Below are 23,257 nucleotides of genomic sequence, written 5' to 3'. Positions count from 1 at the left end.
AATTTTTTTTTTAATTTTTTAAAATTATTGCTTCATCCAAGGTTTTTAAAATGGACAACTACCAATCTTCCATGAAACTCTCAAATTTAAAATTAAATGGTAAAATATATATATAGGGGAGCATTCGGAGGCCTTAAAAAGAGCCAAACATTTTTGAAAACATGGGTTTGAAGTTTTTGAATAGGCTGATTTTTTGTGAGGGTGATCTCTATGATGAAAAGATCATCCTCACCAAATATCAGTTCATTTTGAAACTTTTAACCCTAATTTACAAGTTGAAGAATCGTGGCTCGTCTGATTTTTATAAATCATTTTTGATAGGTTTAGAAGTTTCAGAATGGGCTGATTTTTGGTGATGATGATCTCCTCATCATAGAGATCATCATCACAAAAAATCAATCAATTCCAAAACTCCTCATTATAGAGATCATCATCTCTTTTATGAGAAGATCATTTTTTTTTTAAATATCAGCCCAATCTAAAACTTCTAACCCCATCAAAAGTGATTTTGAATATGGACCATCAATTTTTTACCAATAATTTGTAAATCACTTTTGACGGATTTAGAAGTTTTAGAATCAGTTATTTTTTGTAAGGATGATCTTCTCATCATCATAGAGATCATCCTCACACAAAAAAATCAGCTCAATTTGAAACTTCTAACTCATATTTTGAAAAATCCTTGTTTTTACATATGTTTTCACTTATGTCCCCTGATCTGCCCTTTATATATATTGAATTATTTTTTAAAATTCATAGAATTTTATCCTCAATAATCATGTGGTTTTGTTGAAACCTACAAAACTTCAAAGAAATAGAAAAATGAGAAACAAGGAGAGGCGAATGAGAGTGAAGAGAAAAAGAAGAAGAAGGAATTTGAACAATTAGAGGAGGAGACTCAAATCAGATTTGATAGGGGATGGTGGGTGAAAGCAATAAAGTGGTTGAGACGAGCATCTAGGTGGGTTCAAATAACGCATATGAGTTTGATTTTCAATTGGTTTCGTGTTCTTGAAATATATAAAACCTAAATAGTAATATATTTAAATAAACAAAAATTAGAAGGACTTATCAATTTGTAATTGAGACACGGAGAATTACTTATCCTTAAAATCAATTTCGCCCCCTTAGGATATTCTCCTTTGTGCAGCTGGTCTCCAAGATTCAACAATTACACTTTGTTAATCGTGTACTCGAAAGTAATAGATTTACAATTGAATAAGATTAGACTAATTATTGTACAAACAACAGGAATAGTTTAAAGAGAATAATAGCACGGTTGATAATATAAAGAAGAGAGGTAGAAAGAGAGAGAGAGATCGGAAATCATTTAATGTGTATCTCAAACACTATGACAAGACCTCTTTTATAGCCAAGAGGCCCAACGATATAGAAAAGCTTAACAAATCAAATGTCAATAGATGCAACCTGCTAGAAAATCTTAGTTGAACACAACTCTTTTCTTAATTTGATGTGGGACTAAATATTTGGAAAGTTGTCTCTACAACTCTCAAAATATTTAGAAATAACTATGAATCAAAATAAATTTAAAGAATTGAAATCAATGAATTACAACACCCTTGACATAAAGAGAAACATTTCCCATACTAACTTAGTAAAGATTTTAAGTCTTACTAAGGGTCATTATACTCAAATGGATTACCACATTAACAATCGACAACCACAATCCTTTAAATTTCATCAAAAAATTCAACCCCAAAAGAAAAAAATAATTTTTTTAGGGGTTGGATCTAAGGTTCTGAAAATGGATAACTATCAGATTTTCACTCAACTCCAAGATTTAAAATTAAGATTTAATTGGTGAAAAATAATTTTTTTTGAAAGAATAATGTTGAAGTAACCTCAAGATTGTACCTCATATCACACATCTTGACGTGAAATTGTGCATGAAACATATATGCCTTTATTGAAATACAAGTCAAAAAGCATACATGATTCCCACATACTTTCATGTTAGGATGTGCGATATGAAATACAATCTTGAGGTCATTCCAGCACGAGTCTTTTTTAAATCATTTTTTTTTTAATTTCATAGAATTTTGTCCAATAAAATTATGAAGCATCAAATCATGTGTTTTTTTTATGTCGAAATGTGAGAGAAAGGGTGAAATCCTTACTAACATAGTAAGACTAATCGGACTCTAAAATAACTTCAATAATTTTTACGAACTTATCTGTACGAATTGGATTCATTTTAGAGGGATGAACCAATTCGAATTCGAACATAGAGAAACCACTAATCAAATACACATTGAGATTAAGCATTTGAGGGTATTTTAGTAATAAAAGAGGCTTTTAAGGGTATTTTCACTATATATATATATATATATATAATTTCCAAAGTATAACGGCACACGTTAACAAGTCCCTTTTATTTATTTATTATTTTTTTAAGGCCCATTTAATAATGTGAACTGCAAGAATACCCACCATAGAACTTATCAAAAAAAAAAGAATACCCACCATAGATCCTCTAAGGGTCCCACATGTTCGTCTCCAAGTAAGACAAGTTTGCGTCCAGCTTTTCGTCATGACGATATCCCACTGGTCCTCAAAATCTCAATCATTGGGTCCCTCGCGATTTGAATTTCATAAATATTTTTAATCATTACTCTCGAGTTTATTTTTAGACACGTGTTATGTAACTTAGTGGAAAATTCTTTTCGTGAGTTTCACGGCACCTGTTGAGATAATAGACCCACCACAGTAATTGGTCTTTAGTTAATTAAGAGTGATTATATTACCACATCAACTTTTACTAATTCCATCCCACTTCATATGCCAATTCCCAAAGAATTAACATACATATCTGGGGGTGGCGTTAGCAAAAATTAGTTTTGATTTAGAAACTCTCTTAATTAAGCATGGCTTTTAAAATCTTAGTCAGACTCATCTCGTTTCTTATTATTGAAATTATCTAAATCGGTATTTATATATATATAGAAAATTATAAATATTTTTTTATTGGTGGATAAGAGAAAAATTAATCAAGAAAGAAAAAAAACAAAAAACCAAATCTATTTGACTAAAACGGTTTCAACTAACGTTTTGTCAATCTAGACAATATTTTAAAAATATTAATTGAGATGAGGTCACCCTCTACCATGTGGACCATACAGAGAAGGAATAGGAAAGATCCCATGCCACAAGCAGACCTTTTATCAAATAATCCTTAAAAACTCTCTAGCTTCTTTCCTTGAAATTACATTTGTGACTTAATAAATCACCCCATCGATGACCACCACCAATTATAATTCTAGCAAAATTTCTCCAACTTTGTGGATTTTAATAAATCGAAGGCCAAAACACTCATGTATTAAAAAAAAAAAAAAAAAAAAATCAATGAACCTATTAAAATTCTCATTTCGGTGCTCTATTCATTTTAATTTCGGACCCTTTTTAAAATTAAAACATTTTATGTAAATGAGAATTTCTTTTATTATTTTATAAAAATAAAAATAAAAAATAAAAAATTATTGCTCTCCTAACATAGGTACTTCACAATTTTTTTCTAGCTATCTTGAGCTGTGGATCTTTATTAGTTTATGTTTTGTACCTTTGTGTGGCTAAGACGGCACATGCAAAAGGGTAAAAAGCCTCTAAAAATTTTAAACTCGAAGGCCCACTTTACTTTAATGAGAGTGCTGCAAAGAGAAACCCTTCTCTTTATAAAACACATGGTGATTTAAATTTATTTCACTTCCCTTCATTTCAGATAAAATTAGAAACACCTCCTTAAAAATACTAACATGTAATCCAATGAAGAGGGTTTCTTCAAAATTTTAAAGTGAATACCTGCTTCAAAGTTTTTCCCATGCCACTAAAGTTGTCCAAGATAAGGTTCATTTAACGTTGTACACTTTTTTTAGATTCTATTTGTCGTTCCTATTTTGTAGTACAAATTCTCTTTCATTCGGCTAAAACTTTGAGCCTTTCACACCATATTAAGTAAATTGATCATGAAATGTTGGGTTTTTTTTTTCCTTCTATCAAGTTGATCATAAAATGTTTCATAATAAAAATGAAACAAATAAGAAAAGTAGGTTAGTAGGTTTTCTATTTGAGTCGTGCTAGAGTGACTTCAAGTTTGTACCTCATATTATGCTTTTTATAGTTATTCATTTAAGAATATTTACGAAAAAGTAATCAACTTTAGACGAATTTACGATAACGAATTCGGAGGTTTTTAAAGTGACTATTTCATAAGCAGGTTTATAGTGACTAATTGAAATTGTCACTTTAAACTTGAGAAATAGTCACTTTAAAATTGTCGAATTCATTATTGTTTTGATTTTTTTTTTTTTTTTTATTATAACAAAAACGTGATTATTCACATTTTGGTAATTAAAATGGACAATTAGTCGAAATAGTAAATAATTCATTTTCAGCTCACAAAATGGTAATTCACCCATTTATTTTTCTCTCTTTTTTTAAGGAGATTTAATGCTCTATTTATGATCTCGAATTTTCAAAAGTTCCTTTGGTTCTCACTCACTTGAAACAGTTTCGTCTCTTTCTATGGAATCTTAGCAGTGTGAGTAATGGATAGTGTGTTGGTTGGTCCCACATCCAACCATATTATCGCCCATTGTTTGGTTTAAAAATAAAATATCAACTATACGAAACTACCAATTCTGTGGTGGGGATTTAGTGTTTGGGGTTTTCTTGATCCGAAATTAGTATTTTTTGGGTCATAAATCTTATTTTTTGGGGGGCAACTTTACTTTGTATGCAATGGAATTATTATTATTATTATTGCTTTAGGACTAGTGTTTAAAAATTGGATCGGTTGATCCGAGTAGAGTCCAACTAGTTTGGATCAGACCCGTTAGCTTCTATGAGTCAAGACAAAGGCTAAACTAAATATTATAAAAATCAATTAGCCCGCATGATTCAATCGATTCAATCAGTTTAACCAGTGACTCGACCAATTTATAAAAAGACTAGTCCACTTTTTAATTTAGGTTTTCTCTCATAAACCAAGGAAAAATGATTAATCAACCTTACAAATATTTAATTAATGGACCCGCATGGATTCATGCTTAGTTGTACGTTTGAAGAAATCACTTCCATTGGATTACATGTGGTATTTTCAATGAGGTATTTCAAATTTTGACAGAGAAATATAGGTTCGTGAAATAAATTCAAAACTCCACATGTCATGTAACAAGGAGGGCTGCCCGCTGTCATACTAGACTATTCCATGAAATCTTTGTCCATTGTGATAAGGTTTTATTTTTTTACAAAATCTAATTTTTAGAGTGCTAAATTAAAATTATATCAAATATTTTAAGAGAAACGATTTTCTTACAAGGTTAATAAAAATTTTAGGCTTTATTATAAAGTCGTTTGTGCTCAAATGAATTACCACATCAACAATCCAACACCAGAGCTTTATAGATTTCATTGAAAAACTCATATTAATTTTTTTTCTTTTTAAAAAACAAGTTTGATCCAAGGTTTTGAAAATAAATAACTATTGAACTTCTACCTACCTCCAAAATTTAAAATTAAAATTAAAATTAAATTTTTTTTTTTAATTTCTTTATTTGAAGTTCATAGAATGTTTTTATCTACAATCCTAAAAGCATCAGATCATATTTTTGGATGTCACAAGATGAGCCCAAGACCATTAGTGAGGGCGAAATACTTACAACTTGTAAGGTTAGTCGAACTCATATTTTTAAAGGATTTCGTTAACATGTATCCTAAGGTCACACGTTAAGGTGCAATAAATATATCTTAGAAATTAAATTTCCTATCAAAAAGAGTTGTGCTGAGGTGACATAGTATTTACTGTAATTCTCACAATTCTAATGTGAACATGCATACATAACCATAGATGATTTTTACTCATATTGTGAGGAAACACATCTATGGTTATGTGCACATCCCACGTCAGACTTGTGAGAATCGCAGTAAATACTCTTTGTCATTTCAGCATTTTCCTACCAAAAATGCCTTAAAAAGAATTTTTATATAAAAAACACCCTCTAATGCTTATTTCCAAGATGTATTTATTGCACCTTAACGTATTCCCTTAGGGCACATGTTAACAAAATCCTATTTTAAAATTTAAATTGAAAATTGGAAAAAAAATTCATTAAACTAGTTGGACCAATGTTGGTTCCTGATTCAACTTGAAAAGAAAATGATCCTGAAGTCTAATATATAACTAGTTTTGTTATTTTGGGGAAAATGTTTGATTGAGTTATTTTTTTATGTTAGAAGTTTGCTAGAAATAGAGCACATGTATAATTTTTAAAAAACCCTCAACTTTTGCTTAAATGTCGCTTTTGATAAAACAAAACATAAAAGAGTATAAAAGCTATTGTTTTGGCCGTTTTGTTTCTTCTTTATATTATCCAAACTAAGGTGTAAGATATACTATCCACATTTTAGTGTTTGTCTCTCACCAAATTAATATTTTACTAATTTGGCAAATTACTAAGATAGATACATATATATATATATATATATATATATATATATATATATATATATATATATATATAGGGAAATGTTCAGCACCCTAAGTTTTACCACACACTTTAACAAACGTTTTTACATGAGTTAGAAGTTTTGGAATGAGCTGATTTTTGGTGAGGATGATCTCTATGATTAGAAGATCATCCTCCCCAAAAATCAGCCCATTCTGAAATGTTTAGCCCCATGTTTACAAGTTGAAAAATCGTGGACCGTCCATTTTTTGTAAATCATTTTTGATGGGGTTAGAAGTTTTGGAATGAGCTGATTTTTGGTGAAGATGATCTCCTCACCATAGAGATCATCCTCACCAAAAATCAGCCCATTCCGAAACTTCTAACCCATGTAGGACAAAACGCATTTGTTAAAGTGTGTGGTAAAACTTAGGTGCCGAACGCATTTGATTTATCTTAATTAGTGAAAATTTTTACTAGCCTTATCATTGGAGATATTTCAAGGTCATATTTGTTTTTGATTTACCCTTACCTCCATTTTTAGGGTTTCTTTTGAAGAAAATCTATTGTTGTGATGAATTTGTATGGGGGCTAGAGATTAGTAGTATTAAATTTAGTATTTTAAATTTAAAATACTTTAAATTTGTCTATACATTTTAGAGAACTATTAGCATGGGAGGGGTCGGGATTTTGCCCATGTGGGGGCAACCAAGGGTAGAAAACATTTGTGGGGGATAACTAAGAGTGAAAAAAAATAATTATGGGGTAGCTAGGAGTGAAAAAAAAATTCATGACGGCAATAGAGACAAATATTTTTTTATCCGCCACTAAAATCTGTCGCAATAGCTCACTAATCCATAGACTTTGAAAATTCTTGTGGATGCAAGTGCCCCCACTATAAATCCGCCCTTGACTATTAGATATAAAAGATGTAAATCGACTCACATTCCATTATGGCTTTTGATTAATTTAAGAGTCGACCTTGTTATCCACTCTTTCTGAGTTCGTATATCGATTCACATAGAAATCCATCCAATCAACTTTGAGATTCCTCCTATATGTACTACCTTAGCAAGGAAAATGACAACAAGCTTGGTGCATGAAAAAAGTGAATAGGGAGAGAGAACTTCTTCCAATTTGTAATAACGTGTATATTACCAATAATGTCAATATAATTCTTCCCACAAGAAAAAGGAAAATGGTAGATTAAATTAACTTAGCCAACTTAAATGATTTTTGATATAAAGATTCGATGATGATGGTGATATCTACCCATTCATTGGGGATGTATCGCAAAGTCCTATTTTTTGAAAATATGTACTAAAAAGTTTCTTCTAAACAAATATGGACTCTTTAATACTCTTTTTTTAATCAAATATTAATCTAAAAATGATTTTTAAAGTGAAAATATTGTGACTATCCTTTCAACAAATTTTGAGGTCTAAAGAAATATGTTTATTTGAGAATATTTTAGGTACTTCTATGTTTTAAAATTAATGTCAAGTACCTTGATTATGTTCATCTCTTACCGAACAATGAAAAAATATATATATAAATGGAAAAATCTTATTTTCTCTTTTCAAAATAAATAATCTTTAATTCACATTGATGATGTAGATGACTACAACAAAAAGGATGAGTATGGTCATCATCACTATCAAACTAATTTGATCTATGTATGTTAGATTTATTAAAATATATAAATAATTTTTAATTATTAAAACATAATTTTAAAACTCGACTTGAATGTTCATCGAATTGATTCAATTCAAAAATTAGCAAGTCAACTTACATACATGAGTGAAATAAAATTATATTGAATTTAAAAATAACTTTTAATAAATAAAAAATATCTATTTTTTATTTTTCCCAAAAATATTAATATCCAAATTGATTTGGAGATGAGTATGGTCATCATCACCATCTAACTGATTTGATCAATGTATGTTAAATTTATTAAAAAATAAAAATAATTTTCAATAATTAAAACTCAACTCGAATGTTTATCAAATTCATTCAACTAAAAAATTAGCAAGTGGACTTACATGAGTCAAATATAATTATATTGAATTTATGGATAGTTTGTAATAAATAAAAATATCTATTTTTTTTTTATTTTAAGAAATATTAGTATCCAAATAAATTGGTCAAGCTTTTTTATGAAATCTTGACCAAACAGTTGAATTGCTTAGTAAATGTCCATTTTCAATACTTTGGATCAAGCTAGAAAAACTTTGTTTTTTATTTTTATTTTTTTATCATAAGTTTTTTAATGAAATCTAGAAGTTGTGGTGTTCGATTGCCAATATGATAATCCATTTGAGTCCTTTGACCTAAATCTTCTCTAATAAATCAATGCAAAATGATCAAAATATCCTTTTCTTCCCAAAGTGAAACTAGCAAGGAGACAATGAGATTTTTTGATTAAAAAAATTCTAGAATTTTCTGCATGAGATTTAGATAATATATGAAGACGTGTTAAATTGAAGAGGTGCAAATTGGATTAGGCCAAATCTAGAACCGAACCAAACCATGGCACTTCGGATTGGGTTGGTTCAGTTCTGGATTACAAATTTAAAAAATTGATTAATTCGATTTGATTCTCGATTCTCGATTTATATATATATTCAATTCTCTTTTTTTTCTCATCCAACAAAAGCTTTTGGATTTTGAGAACGAAATCCTAGCCGTTGACGGCGTCACCCCTCACCAAAGAAACGATCACATCGCTGTCGTTGTTGCTGTTGGCTTTAGCATAGAAGTAGGTACTACTCTCTCTCTCTCTCTCTATATATATCTGGAAAGCATCAGGAAATACCTACGGTGTGTCGTCTCCTTTAATGAGTGGGCCCATCATTATCTCGATCTGTATAAAGTAAGATGGTGAAAGCTTACGTTCTTTGTGAAATCTTTGACCAAACAGTTGCGGAATGCTATTGGCCTATTTGGTCAAGCCAAGTATCGTATGGTAGGTAGGAGATAAAAATCACACGGACATTCTATCTGTGCCAATTCAGTAATAGGTTGGTTAATTATATATAATTAAATGGTGGCATACATTGATACGAAGTGCTTATTTATAATTAAAATATTAATTAAATGGTGGTTTTGAAGATTACATGGCAAGAAAGATATTTTTATAATTTTAAAAACTAACCAACATGATTTTATTGACGTGCAATGACAATTTTTTTATTTATTTATAGCAATATGATCATGATCATATTAAATTCAAATAAAAAGAGGGGGCATTTTTGGAATTCAAATTTTTGTGTTGGATCATTTTTACTCCGCCTTCTCTCATTATAATAGTAACTAGAAGTTGGCACGTGCAAACCCACATATATCTGAAGGGCATAGTTATAATTTAAAAATCAATTAAAAGATGATTTTAAAGATATTACAGATATTTTTGTAATTTTGAAAATTAATCAATGTGGTTTCAGGGATGTGTGATTGTCATTTTCTAAGTTTTTCATAAAAAAGACAATGATTATATTAAGTTTATATGTTAAGATGGTGGCATTTTTGGAATCCAAATTTTTGTGTCCAACCACTTTTACTCTACCTTCTCTTATTATAATAGTAAAGATATCTCAAATGAAAAGAAAAAAATAAAAATAAATAAAGCCTCCGTTGTTGAAGAAATCAAATCTAGATTAGCAATTCCTATGATCCTTTTAAATTTCACATTTCTTTCGACATTTTCAGTTTTTATCAATTTATATTCCAATTATGAAACCTTTAGAGTTAGAACGAAACCTTCAAATATATCATACCTATCAGATACTCCAATTACATTTATGGTCATTTATTTGATAACACAACTATCCTTCAATGAGCATCGCAAGAAAAAGTATGCAAATATTTTTTATAAAAAAAATGGTATACTCTTATTCTCCAAGCGATCACATTTATTTTTCATTGTTTTAAGATACCAAACTTTTCAATCAAGTGGGGCCAAGCATCAATTTGAAAAGATTGGGCCAACTTGCATTTAGTATTGTCTTAATCTTTTATGATAGTTGAGCTAAAACTTCAAAGAAAGCTCCAATGGGACCCACTCGCAAAAAAGGCCCACAAAGGATCTTCAGAAAGAATAAAGTGCCTTTGATGTTGTCTCTTTTTCAATCAAGTAGGCCCATCATTACTCGGTCTACATGTGAGGTAAGATGGTGAAATGGTGATGTTTACTTGCGTTTCACAACATTTTCAGAATTGTTTCATGAATGGGTATTGGTGGGTAGGTGCGAAGCCAAGATTTTCTTGTAGTGGGAGCAAACTATGATTAGTTGTATAGTTGAAAAACTTGAAGATGAATGGTTTTAGGAAAAAATTTAGAGGTTTTTTGTTAGAAGTTGTAAAAAAGGATATTTAGGTCATTTCCAATTAGTATCTGAGAAGGTCCTGTCAAAAGGCAATGCCATCAACAAAAACGATTTCATCAGTACGGAGCTGGCATCGACACAGAGTCGATAAAACGAATTCCATCCGCACGGGGGTGGCATCGACACGGAGTCGGTAAAACTTTTTGAAAAATGAATTCCATTAGTACGGAGCTGGCATCGATACGAAGTCGGTAAAACATTTTTTAAAAAGAAATTACATCAGCACGGAAATGGCATTGATACAGAGTCGATAAAGCATTTTGAAAAAAAGAATTACACCAGTCGGAGCTGACATCGACACGGAGTCGATAAAATTTAAAAACGATTTCATCAGTACGGAGCTGGTATCGACACGGAGTCGGTAAAACTTTTGAAAAATGAATTCCATCAACACGGAACTGGCATTGACACGAAGTCAGCAAAACTTTTGAAAAACGAATTCCATCAGCACGAAACTGGCATCGACACGGAGTCGGTAAAACTTTTGAAAAACGAATTACATCAGGACAGGACTGGCATCGACACGGAGTCGGTAAGACATTTTGAAAAAAGAAGATTACCTCAGCACGGAATTGGCATCAACACGGAGTCGATATGACATTTTGTAAGAGTGGATTAACTCAACTGTAACTGGCATTGACACGGAGTCGGTAAAATTTTTGAAAAACGAATTACATCAGCACGGGACTGGCATCGACACGGAATCGATAAAATATTTTGAAAAAAGAAGATTACATCAGCACGGAGCTAGCATCGACACGGAGTCGGTATGACGTTTTGTAAAAGTGGATTAATTGAAACAAGTTGAGTTGTTTGATTGGTTGTCATCCTTATTAGATTACTGATGGGTCATGGGTTTGATTCGAAATCGGATATGGGTCGGGGACCCATATGAAGTGGATTATTAATTTCTGTGTTACCACTTTGATAACACTTTAGTGAATCTTGAGATTTTATTGCACACCAACGCATTAAATAATTCATTTATGCAATGATTATTCACAAAGAAACTAAAAAAATTTTTATTGAACTATTGAAAATTATTCGTCAGATAAGATTTTCATTTAATAACAACTTTTAATAACTCTGACTTAGATTTTTTTTACATGGACGCTTGTTTTGATCGTCATCAGGATTGCTAAGACAATTAGGCTTGCTTCTCTTGGTTCTAACGACTGCTTTTTGAACTCTGCTTGTCCATCTGGATATTCTAAGGTGCGCTTGTTCCAAGCCTTCTAAATGAGATGCACTAACTTTTCAGTTAATAGTTCGAAAGGAAAGAATTCGCTTTTGGTTTTACACTGATAAGATGACTGGGGGAGTAGTATGGACTCAATAAGGGTACTAAATTCAATCTCCCGTTACGGACTAAGGCCTTAGCTTCTTTTTTTGAAATGTTTTGGCCTGTGGCGAGGTCACTAGAATATCCTGTCTTCATTGAAGGCCTAAATAGAGGACTTGAAGTAGATATCCCCATGATGTCGCAATAATCTTCATGAGTAGGACACAAGTGCATATGCCCAATGTGGAAGATGTGAGGATAAGGGTTCCAACGATTAGTCATAATGCGCAAAAGGTTCCAATCTATCTCAAACTCGTGGAAGTACAGGGCGCATCTCAACATGAATTTTTCAAAGTTGAATTTCTCTAAGTGTGCATCCCCAAGATGATTGTTTTGACCAACTGGTCGATTGAGTTATTACCTGCAGCTAGCATTTTGAGTTGACACCAAAGAGTATCTCAGTACATTTTCAAGATCCATGCAAAACATATCTTTGTAAGTCATTTTTTTTTTTGCAACAATAAATATTTTGTAAATCATTTTTCCTTTTCTTTTCCTTTGAAAAATATTTTTCTTCTTTTGAAATGGGTTTGGACTCGAATGAAAAAAAACTTGAATCCCATTTCAACTTAAATGGTCCGGCCTATCGTGATCGTTAAATCGAGATGAATTGGGTCGTTATGCATCGCTGTCATATTTAAAATGGATTCTTTATTGGGTTGGTGTATCCATTGATATAATAGTTTTGAATTAGATTGAACAAATGGTTTGATTATTTTGGAGATAAAACTGTAACTTCCTGATCTCACCAATTTTTTATGTCCATTTTCGAAAAGCAACCCGAGAACATCCACGATAAGTTCGAGTCGTGACTTATTGGAAGGTTCTTAGACTGTAGGTTTACTATGTGCAATGCAATTTATCTAGCCACCTTTGCCCAAGTGCACCTATATACCTCTTGAGCGTACTCAATCAGACGGTACGTGGTGACTTGGTTTGATATACCATATAAGTGATAATCTAAGATTCAAACTCAAATCTCTAAAGTAAAAAACAACAAGTTTAATCCCCAATTGAGAGCTGGCGCACGATGTTGAGAAAGGGCACTCTTAAGTCACCTCTCGTCTAGAATAGACGTCGTCTATCCCCCTAGTTCCGTAGTATATCGGGACAGGATCTCATTTAGACACTGATTTTGACTAAGAAGTGCAATTGGTGAACTTAGATTACTTTGATATACCGTATATGTATGAGTCTAGGGTTGTAGCTTTCGTAAATAGTTTTCGCATCCCGCAAGGGGACCGATCACGTATTAATACTACGTTGGCAATCGGGACATGTGACCGTGCGGCTTACAATAGGACAAAGGCTCAGCTCGCTTCAACATGGGTGTATCGATATACCTTTCAGAATCATCCGATCAAACAGTACTGATACCCCAGTGTTATATACCTTACGGTACATGATTGGAGTTGTGATTTTCATAAATGACGTCGTATTTCTAAGGAGATCGGACCACGCACTAGTGCCACGTTAGTTATTAGGGACATGCATGCGTGCAATACAGTAAAGTAAACGTGCTAGTGGTGTTTGCAAATAGGATAAGGTGTGCTTGGGGCATTTTCTAAATGAGTGGGCCCGTAGGCCAAATCAAACCATTCATACATGGATGCCACATAGCTCAAAGAATACAAAATCCATTACATCCATATTAAGATCATGTAAGCCCATTGAAAATATATCTATAGAAACCATGGCTTTTCAGATAATTAGTCCATAAGAATAGCACATTCATAGTTAGGCATCAACCAATCAATTTTTTTTTCATTTTTTTTAACGAATGAACTAATAATAAAAATACTTCTCTTTTTATTTTTTTTTTTATGGTCCAACGGATGATCGCTTTGAATTTTCATTTTGATCAATCAGAAAGTGGCTAACGGTAGGCCTTGAGTTTAATAAAAAAAAAATGATCCGTTTGATCTTTTGAAGCTTTAAAACTCAAAACAAAAAATAAAGTCCAAGAGGAAAGTTACCAAGACTGACGTGATGAACAAACTGAGTAAAAAAATTTTAATTTTTTTTTTAATTAAAAAAAAATTCTACTCATTTAGAGGCACATTGCCTCTGATTTTTGGCTTAGGCCAAAAAAAAAAATTATGTTTTTTTTTTTTCTACTCATTTTGTATCCTTATGAGAAGTCGAACAGAAATGTTAATGGAAACGATATTAAATGGACTCAAAAATCGATTCCAACTTGTCAAAATCTTTAAGACTTTATCACATTTGAAAGAAAATTTCGTTTTACCCAAATCGATATGCTATAATAGTTAATCGAAGATCGACCGAGAAAGTTATAATCAGTTTAAGTTCGACTGTCCATTCGACAAAAAAAAAATAGAAAAAACGTTTTTTTTTATACTCATTTTGAGGCACATTGCCTCTGGTTTTTGGCTTGGGCCAAAAAAAAATATTTTTTTATTTTTTTGATGATATGCATTCTTAAAAGAAACATAATCGGATAACTAAAAAAAAAATCAATTTTTTTAACTCATTTTAAGGACACTACCTCTGGTTTTTGGCTTGGGCCAAAAAAATATTTTTTTATTTTATTTTTATTTTTTTGATGATATGCATGCTTAAAAGAAACATAATCGGATAACTAAAGAAAAAATCGATTTTTTTTTAACTCAAGGGAGTAAATAAATAAAGAGAAACCCGCCTAAACAACAAATACAACAAATAATGTTAGCTTGCAAATAAAAATATTTGTATTTTTTTCAAAATGACCGAGTTGACACGAGGGTAGAGCCTTATTTCCCCAGCGGAGTCGCCAAGCTGTGGACACGCGATTTATTCAATTTGAATATATTATCTACTTTGAGGGATTTTGGAGTCGCCACCATTCATATTTGAAATGGGTGTGAATAGTCACCCAGATTACATTTTTTTTTTTGAAAAATATGTCATTTTTGGTATTTTGGTGACTCTCGTACGGATGTGGTTCATTTGGTCCAACTTTTGATTCAAGGTAAGGGGGTCCATTTTATAGAGTAGGGAAGGTGTTAGGCACCCTGCTCCATCCATCCTTGGTGGTAATGTCGAACTCGGTCCATTTTGAAAATAAAAATAAAATAAAAAGAAATCACAAATATCCGATGTGTGTCCTCAAGTTTGAGGAACTTTGATGTTGGTTCAAGCCATTAAAGGCACCCTTATTGAAAAATGGACCCTTTGATGACTCAAACCATTGTGATGTGTGTGCAAAAGTGTAGAGAAAGAGAGAAGTAGAAGAGGGAAGTGGGGAAGAGAGAAAGTGGGGTGATTATTATCCAAAGCCCACCTTGTTCTTCTTGACCTCCTTTGACTTTCCTTGACTTGCTTGAGAGAGTTGAAAGTTAAGAGAAAATTAAGAGCTGGGTATTGAGGGTTGAGAGTTGAGAGTAATGAGGTGAGTTGAGAGTAGATAATTTTTTTTAGATGAAATTTTTTTCAAATTTTCATTAGGTAGTGAGAATTAAGAATAAGGGAGGTTTTATAGAGTTTGGGAGTTATTTTTAGGGGTAAGATGGGGTGAAATGTTGGGAGAGTAAAGAATGACATGAGTTTTGAGGGTGGGGGGGTATGAAATTAGAAGTTAGGAGTTAGGAGAGGGGTGATTATGTAATGAAGGTAAATGGATTGTGTTTTGATCCAAATGGTTTGGATCTTACCCAAATCATTTGGGTGGAGTGTTTGGTGAGGTGAGATGATGGGTGTTTAAGATGGTACTTGTAATTGAGTGGTATTTGGTTAAAAAGAATGGAGGGTGTAAGAGGGTGGTTGGGAGGGTGAGAGAGATGGTGACATATGACAAGATGTGTGGAAATTAGGGGTTTAAATTTAATTGATGAGAGAGAATGAGTATTTGATTTGAGAGGAGGGGTGTATGTTTAGGTTGTAGAGATGATAGATTAAGAGAAGGTGGTGGTTGGTTAGTAGAGAGTGATGATAGTAGGTTAGAAGGAGGTGTTTGATTTGAGAGGAGGGGTGTAGGTTTAGGTTATAAAGATGGTAAATTAGGGGAAACTGGTGGTTGGTAAGTTGGGAGTAATGATGGTAGGGAAAGTGTGTGTTAATTTGATTTTTTTTAAAAAAAATTATGGGGTAGTTAATTTTTTAGAGAAAGGTGATGGGAGTTGGTGGTTTGATGAGGGAGGTGAGATGGGGTAATGACATTTGTCATTTTTGATGAAAAAAGTGATAATTGATTTGATGTGGGTAGTGGTTTATGGGTTAGGGTTGTGGGTTGGAGATAAATTGGATATGAATTTGGGCTTAAGGGTATTGGGCTTGGGTTTTAGGAAGGTTGTAAGTATTTTGAGATGGGGTAGGGTTGGGTATGTTGGAGATATTTTGGGGTTTAGGTTATGTCGAGTTAGGTTTAGGTTTAGGTTAAGGGGTAAGGTGAGGGATTGATTTTAGAGAGTTGAAGGTTGGTGGGCCGTAGATGGGCTTGGCGTATTTTTAATTTTGGAGATGGAGCGGTGAGGGTAGAGGAAATGATAGGTGTCCTAAGTCTCATTTATTTTATTCATTTTTTTGAGGCTTTTGAAAATATTAGTTTTGGTCAAAATGCTACGTGTTGACAAGTCGGGCTTTTCAGGCCCGTTAGCGAGTTTTATTGAAAATCCGGTATTTTGGCTTTAGGGGTGGAGCGATGAAGGTGGGGGTGCGCCAATTCTTTTTGGTAGGTCTACTAGACCACTAAGAGGTCTCAGGGGCCTCGATTCGATCAAAATGTCATATTTGAGTAATTCGGACTTTTGAGGCCCGTTGACTAATTTAATTGAAAGTTTGTTGATTTTTGGACCCTTTCGAGTGGGGGCCCGTTCAAATTGGGGTGTTTACAATAACCATAAATGATTTTTACTTGTATCGCAAGGAAACACATCTATGATTATATGCATATCCCACGTCAAACTTGTGAGAATCGCAGTAAATGCTTTTTGTCATTTTAACATTTTCCTTCCAAAAATGCCTTAGAAAGATTTTTTATACCAAAAATACCCTCTAATGCTTATTACCAAGATGTATTTATTACACCTTAACGTGTTCCCTTAGGGAACATGTTAACAAAATCCTATTTTAAAAATTAAATTGAAAATTGGACCAAAAATTCATTAAACTGGTTGGACCAATGTTGGATCCTGAAGTCTAATATATAACTAGTTTTGTTATTTTGGGGGAAATGTTTGATTGAGTTATTTTTTTATGTTAGAAGTTTGCTAGAAATAGAGCACATATACACTTTTTAAACAAACCTGCAACTTTTGCTTAAATGTCTCTTTTGATAAAACAAAACATAAAAAAGAGTATAAAAACTATTGTTTCGGCCGTGTTTGTTTCTTCTTTATATTATCCAAACCAAGGTGTAAGATATGCTATCCACATCTTTAGTGTTTGTCTCTCACCAAATTAAAAGGTACCGTTCCAACCTCCCATTGTCTCACATAAAAAAATCACTATTATTTAAATGGTCACAGAATCGTTTTTGACCAATTAAATTCTCTCTATCAAAAGCTAAAAGAGATTGATTCGAAATTCAAATGGACATATCCAATACCCATAAATCTGTCACCAATTCAGAAACAAACAATCATCATGTTTATAATTTCTTTTGAAGATTGATTACCGAGTTCTAATTAAAATAAAGAACTGGAAATCAAAGAGAGATGCCTTATTGAAATTTTGAAACCATGCTCTGATCTTGAAACTAGTCATAATAACCCCAAAATCAATTTAAAAGATAAGAAACAACAAACAAAATCTCATCAAAAAAAAAAAAATTATAAATCATACATAATCAACAATCAATTTGCTCCTCAAATTACCCATTACAGTAGCAGAAGATCTTTATATTTAAACACATTAACTTAAGCGGAAGATGATTCACACCCACAAAAAAGAAGAAAAAATTGACACCAACACATTTCCCCAAACTTAAACACCATCTCTAAATATGCTTGCGCCCCCACAAACATTTTCGTCAAAAAAACAAAAAAACAGAGACACCTGCTTCTACCATTTAAATTAGATCTTATCGACTATAAGAATATCTCCCTGTAAATTAAAGAGGAGGATATCGCTCAATTCATCAATAAGGAACAAAATCTGCCCAATTCAGAAAACCCAAAAGCTAAAAGAGATTCATTCGAAATTGAGATGAACATACCCAATACCCATAAATCTGTCACCAATTCAGAAACAAACAATAATCATGTTTATAATTTCTTTTGATGATTGATTACCAAGTTCTAATTAAAATAAAGAACTGGAAATCAAAGAGAGATGCAAAAAAAAAAAAAAAAAACTATAAATCATACATAATCAACAATCAATTTGCTCCTCAAATTATCCATTAAATTAGCAGAAGGTCTTTATATTTAAACACAAACTTAAATAAAAACAGAGGAAGAAGATTCACACCCACAAAAAAGAAGAAAAGATTGACACCAACCCATTTCCCCAAATTTGACCCCCAAAAGAGAAACATTTTCGTCAAAAAAACAAAAAACAGAGACCCCTGCTTTTACCATTTAAATCAGATCTTATCGACTATAAGACCATCTCCCTGTAAATTAAAGAGGAGGATATCGCTCAATTCATCAATAAAAAGAACAAAATCTGCCCAATTCAGGAAACCCAGACCGATTTGGCCTTCTAGGTCTTGGATATTGGTGTCTATAGGTGCAGTAGAGGAATCAGAGCTTCCCTTCTTCTTCTTCTTCTTCCCCATCATCAGCTTTGATTTAGAGAACAAACCTATGAAAGAGAGGAAAATTTTAACTTTGAGCTGTCCTCTGTTTGGGGGAAACCTTACTTTTTCTTTTTTCAGAGACTGAAGCAGAACTTCTCCATTAGATGTTGAAATGGATTTTGTAGACATAATTACTTTAAGCTCTTGAGAAGTGAACACCCAGAAGATGATTTGAAGTTGAAAATGGAGGTCTCTGGCATTTTATACAAAGTAGGTTGGATAGAGGTAAGGTTCCTCGAAAAGTCTTTAAAGACACAAAGGAATCTATGACCGTTGAATAACTTCATAAGTAGCAGTGTGGTTCACTTGGTTGGGCGGTTGGCCCACATATAATTACAACCCTAGCGTTAGCCACTATTTTCCCAGAGAACACGCAACAATATAAACTACCAATCTTTTGGCTCTCCTGACGTGGCATGTGCATAGAATCATAGAGTTTTTTTCTGAAATGATTGTTATAATATTTTGTAATGTTGAGATTATAATTTTTGAACCAGACATTTGTAATGTCTAAAGAGTGTATTTTAATCTTTAATTGGGGGTGTGATGAACAATTTAAGAAATTGGAGAGTAATAAGTAAAAGTTGGGGTGCCAATAGTAGCTCGCTTGTTTTATTAGTCCACTTGGCAATAGCCCAAATCATCGCAACTGAAAATTAATGTCTAAACATTTAATTGAGGCCCAAACACACTTGACTTAAATTAGGTCAACAATTTATTACTTCTTCACATCTTGAGATGCTTGAAAATTTTTCTTTTTGCAAACAAGACTGCTTAGTACTTAGTAGTCAATGTGAAAGTAGGTTCAATAAGATTTGAATCTAGATAGTAGAATTAACATTCTACATAAATGTAACAACTTTTCTGAGTTGGCACCTTTATGCTTGAAGATAAAATTATATGAACTTTTATAAAAAAAACTATTATTTTTCATCGTTGAATTTTATTTTTTACATTTGGGAACTCGGTGTCCGTTCATTTTCAACACCTTCGATCAAGCATGAAAAACAATATTTTTTTTAAAATTTCCTTTCTTTGTATATGAATATTTTCATGAAATCTAAAATGTTGTGTTGTTGGGTTGTCAATGTGATAATCAATGTAGGCCCAACAACCCTTTTTAAGATTTGAAATCTAAAAAAATAAATATGTAGACAATGGGAAAGAGAGAGAAACTTTCTCTATTTCTGATGTCATTGTCCCACATGTCAAATGTTTACTAGGTTGTGAGCCAACACGTTATAAGATGTCTAGGGTGTTTGCCAAAAATTGTGTCCATTTAGCATCATTCTTGTTCTATTAATCTGTCAAAAAAAAAAAAAAAAATTCAAAACATTTTGCCCAAACATTTTTCAAAACATGGGTTAGAAGTTTTGGAATTGGCTGATTTTTGGTGAGGATGATATCTACGGTGAGGAGATCATCATCACCAAAAATCAGCCCATTCCAAAACTTCTAACCCCATCAAAAATGGTTTACAAAAAATGAACGGTCCACGATTTTTCAACTTGTAAACATGGGGCTAGAGGTTTTGGAATGGGCTGATTTTTGGTAAGGATGATCTTCTCACCGTAGAGATCATCCTCACCAAAAATCAGCTCATTCCAAAACTTCTAACCCATGTAGGACAAAAATGGTTGGTTAAAATGTTGGCCAAAATGTTTGGTGCTAAACGGGACCTTTATATATATATATATATATATATATATATATATATAGAGGGACGGTTCAGCAGCCCTAAAGTTTGCCAAGTTTGGCGCCAAACATTTTTCAAAATATGGGTTAGAAACTTTGAAATGAGCTAATTTTTTGTGAGGATTATCTCTATGATGAGGAGATCATCCTCACCAAAAATTAACCTATTCCAAAACTTCTAACCCCATTAAAAGTGATTTACAAAAATTGGACGATCCACGATTCTTCAACTTGTAAACTAGGGTTAGAAGTTTCAAAATGAGCTAATTTTTTGTGATGATGATCTCTTCACGGTAGAGATCATCCTCACAAAAAATCAGCCTATTCGAAAACTTCTAACCCCATCAAAAGTGATTTACAAAATATGTTTGGCACCAAACTTTGCAAACTTTAGGGCTGCCGAACCGCTCCCTATATATATATATGGGTCCCGTTCGCCCCCCTAAGCTTTACCCTATACTTTAACAAACGTGTTTTGTCTTACATGGGTTAGAAGTTTTGGAATAGGCTGATTTTTGGTGAGGATGATCTCCTGACCATAGGGATTATCCTCACCAAAAATCAGCCTATTCCAAAACTTCTAACCCCATAAAAAATGATTTACAAAAAATGAACGGTCCACAATTTTTCAACTTGTAAACATGGGGCTAAAATTTTTGGAATGGGCTGATTTTTGGTGAGGATGATCTCCTCAACATAGAGATCATCCTCACCAAAAATCAGCCCATTCCAAAACTTCTAACCCATGTAGGACAAATCACGTTTGTTAAAGTGTAGGGTAAAGCTTAGGGTGTTGAACATTGTGGCGTTCAAAGGCCCTAAAGAGGGAGCGGTTCGGTAGCCCTAAAGAGTGTCAAACATTTTGGCAAACATTTTTTCAATGTATGGTTTGGAAATTTTGGATGGACTGATTGTTTGTGAGAGTGGTCTCTATGATGAGGAGATAATCCGCACAAAAAATCAGCCCATTCCGAAACTTCTAACCCCATCAAAAGTGATTTACAAAAATAAGATAATCCACGATTCTTCAACTTGTAAACTAGGGTTAGAAGTTTCGAAATGAGCTGATTTTTGGCGAGGATGACCTCTTCACCATAGAGATTATCCTCATAAAAAATCAGCCCATTTCAAACTTATAACCCTTATTTTGAACCATGTTTGGCTCTCTTTAGGGCCTCTGAACGTTTCCACATATATATATATATATAGGGTCCCGTTCAATGGCTAACTTTTTGGTGAGTTAGAAATTTTGGAATGGGCTAATTTTTGGTGAAGATGATCTCCTCACCGTAGAGATCATCATCACCAAAAATCAGCCCATTCCAAAACTTCTAACTCATGTTTTGAAAAATGTTTTGCCAAAAAAAATCAGCCCATTTCAAACCTTATAACCCTTATTTTGAACCATGTTTGGCTCTCTTGAGGGCCCCTGAATGCTTCCACATATATATATATATATATATATATATATGGTCCCGTTCAATGGCTAACTTTTTGGTGAGTTAGAAATTTTGGAATGGACTAATTTTTGGTGAGGATGATCTCCTCACCGTAGAGATCATCCTCACCAAAAATCAGCCCATTCCAAAACTTCTAACTCATGTTTTGAAAAATGTTTTGCCAAAAAAAATCAGCCCATTTCAAACCTTATAACCCTTATTTTGAACCATGTTTGGCTCTCTTGAGGGCCTCTGAACGCTTCCACATATATATATATATATATATGGTCCCGTTCAATGGCTAACTTTTTGGTGAGTTAGAAATTTTGGAATGGACTAATTTTTGGTGAGGATGATCTCCTCACCGTAGAGATCATCCTCACCAAAAATCAGCCCATTCCAAAACTTCTAACTCATGTTTTGAAAAATGTTTTGCCAAAAAATTAGCCATTGAATGCTACCCACATATATATAATGTTTTCCGCCCTGCCCATCATTACGTGGGGGAGTCAACATTACTAATGTTTTCTATCAAAATGATGATAGAATGTTATTCTCAAAAGATCACCTTTATTGCCAATTCAAGTGGGGGCAAACATGAATGAAGAAGATTGGAACAACTTGGATTTATGGTACTTGTGTTCACACTTCAAAAAAAGGACAAATGGGACCAGCCATAAAGAAACCACAACACGGATCAGAAGAAAGTATTAAGTACCTCTGCTATCGTAATGAGTAGGCCCATCATTACCTACGACAAACATGAATTTAGAATATTGGAACAACTTGATTCATGGTAAATATGTTCAAACTTAATATATATAAAAAAAGTACAAATGGGACCAATCATAAAGAAACCCCAAAAAGGATCAGAAGAAAGTATTAAATACCTATGGTGTCATAATGAGTGATCCCATCATTACCTTTTTTGGGGTGGTTTCGAGTCAGAGATTCTTGATTCTAAGAGATATTGAGTCGTCTCGGACGAGTGTTTTTGAAATGTTTGAGACGCCTGATTTAAAAAAGAATTGAAAAATGAACATGAGATTTTATATCTCGTCTGAAAAATTAACTTGTTCGTCTATCTTATCCATGCTTGATATTGAGACAACTTGAGTGATACATCTCAGTCTCGAACGAGTTTTGAAACCATAATTGAAATAGTTCTAAATAAAAATGGATTGAATATGTGA

This window comes from Akebia trifoliata, chromosome 15 (genome assembly GCF_017979445.1).
Source record: "Akebia trifoliata isolate Shusen 1 chromosome 15, ASM1797944v1, whole genome shotgun sequence".
Taxonomy (NCBI): Eukaryota; Viridiplantae; Streptophyta; class Magnoliopsida; order Ranunculales; family Lardizabalaceae; genus Akebia; species Akebia trifoliata.
This window is presented reverse-complemented; position numbering follows the sequence as displayed.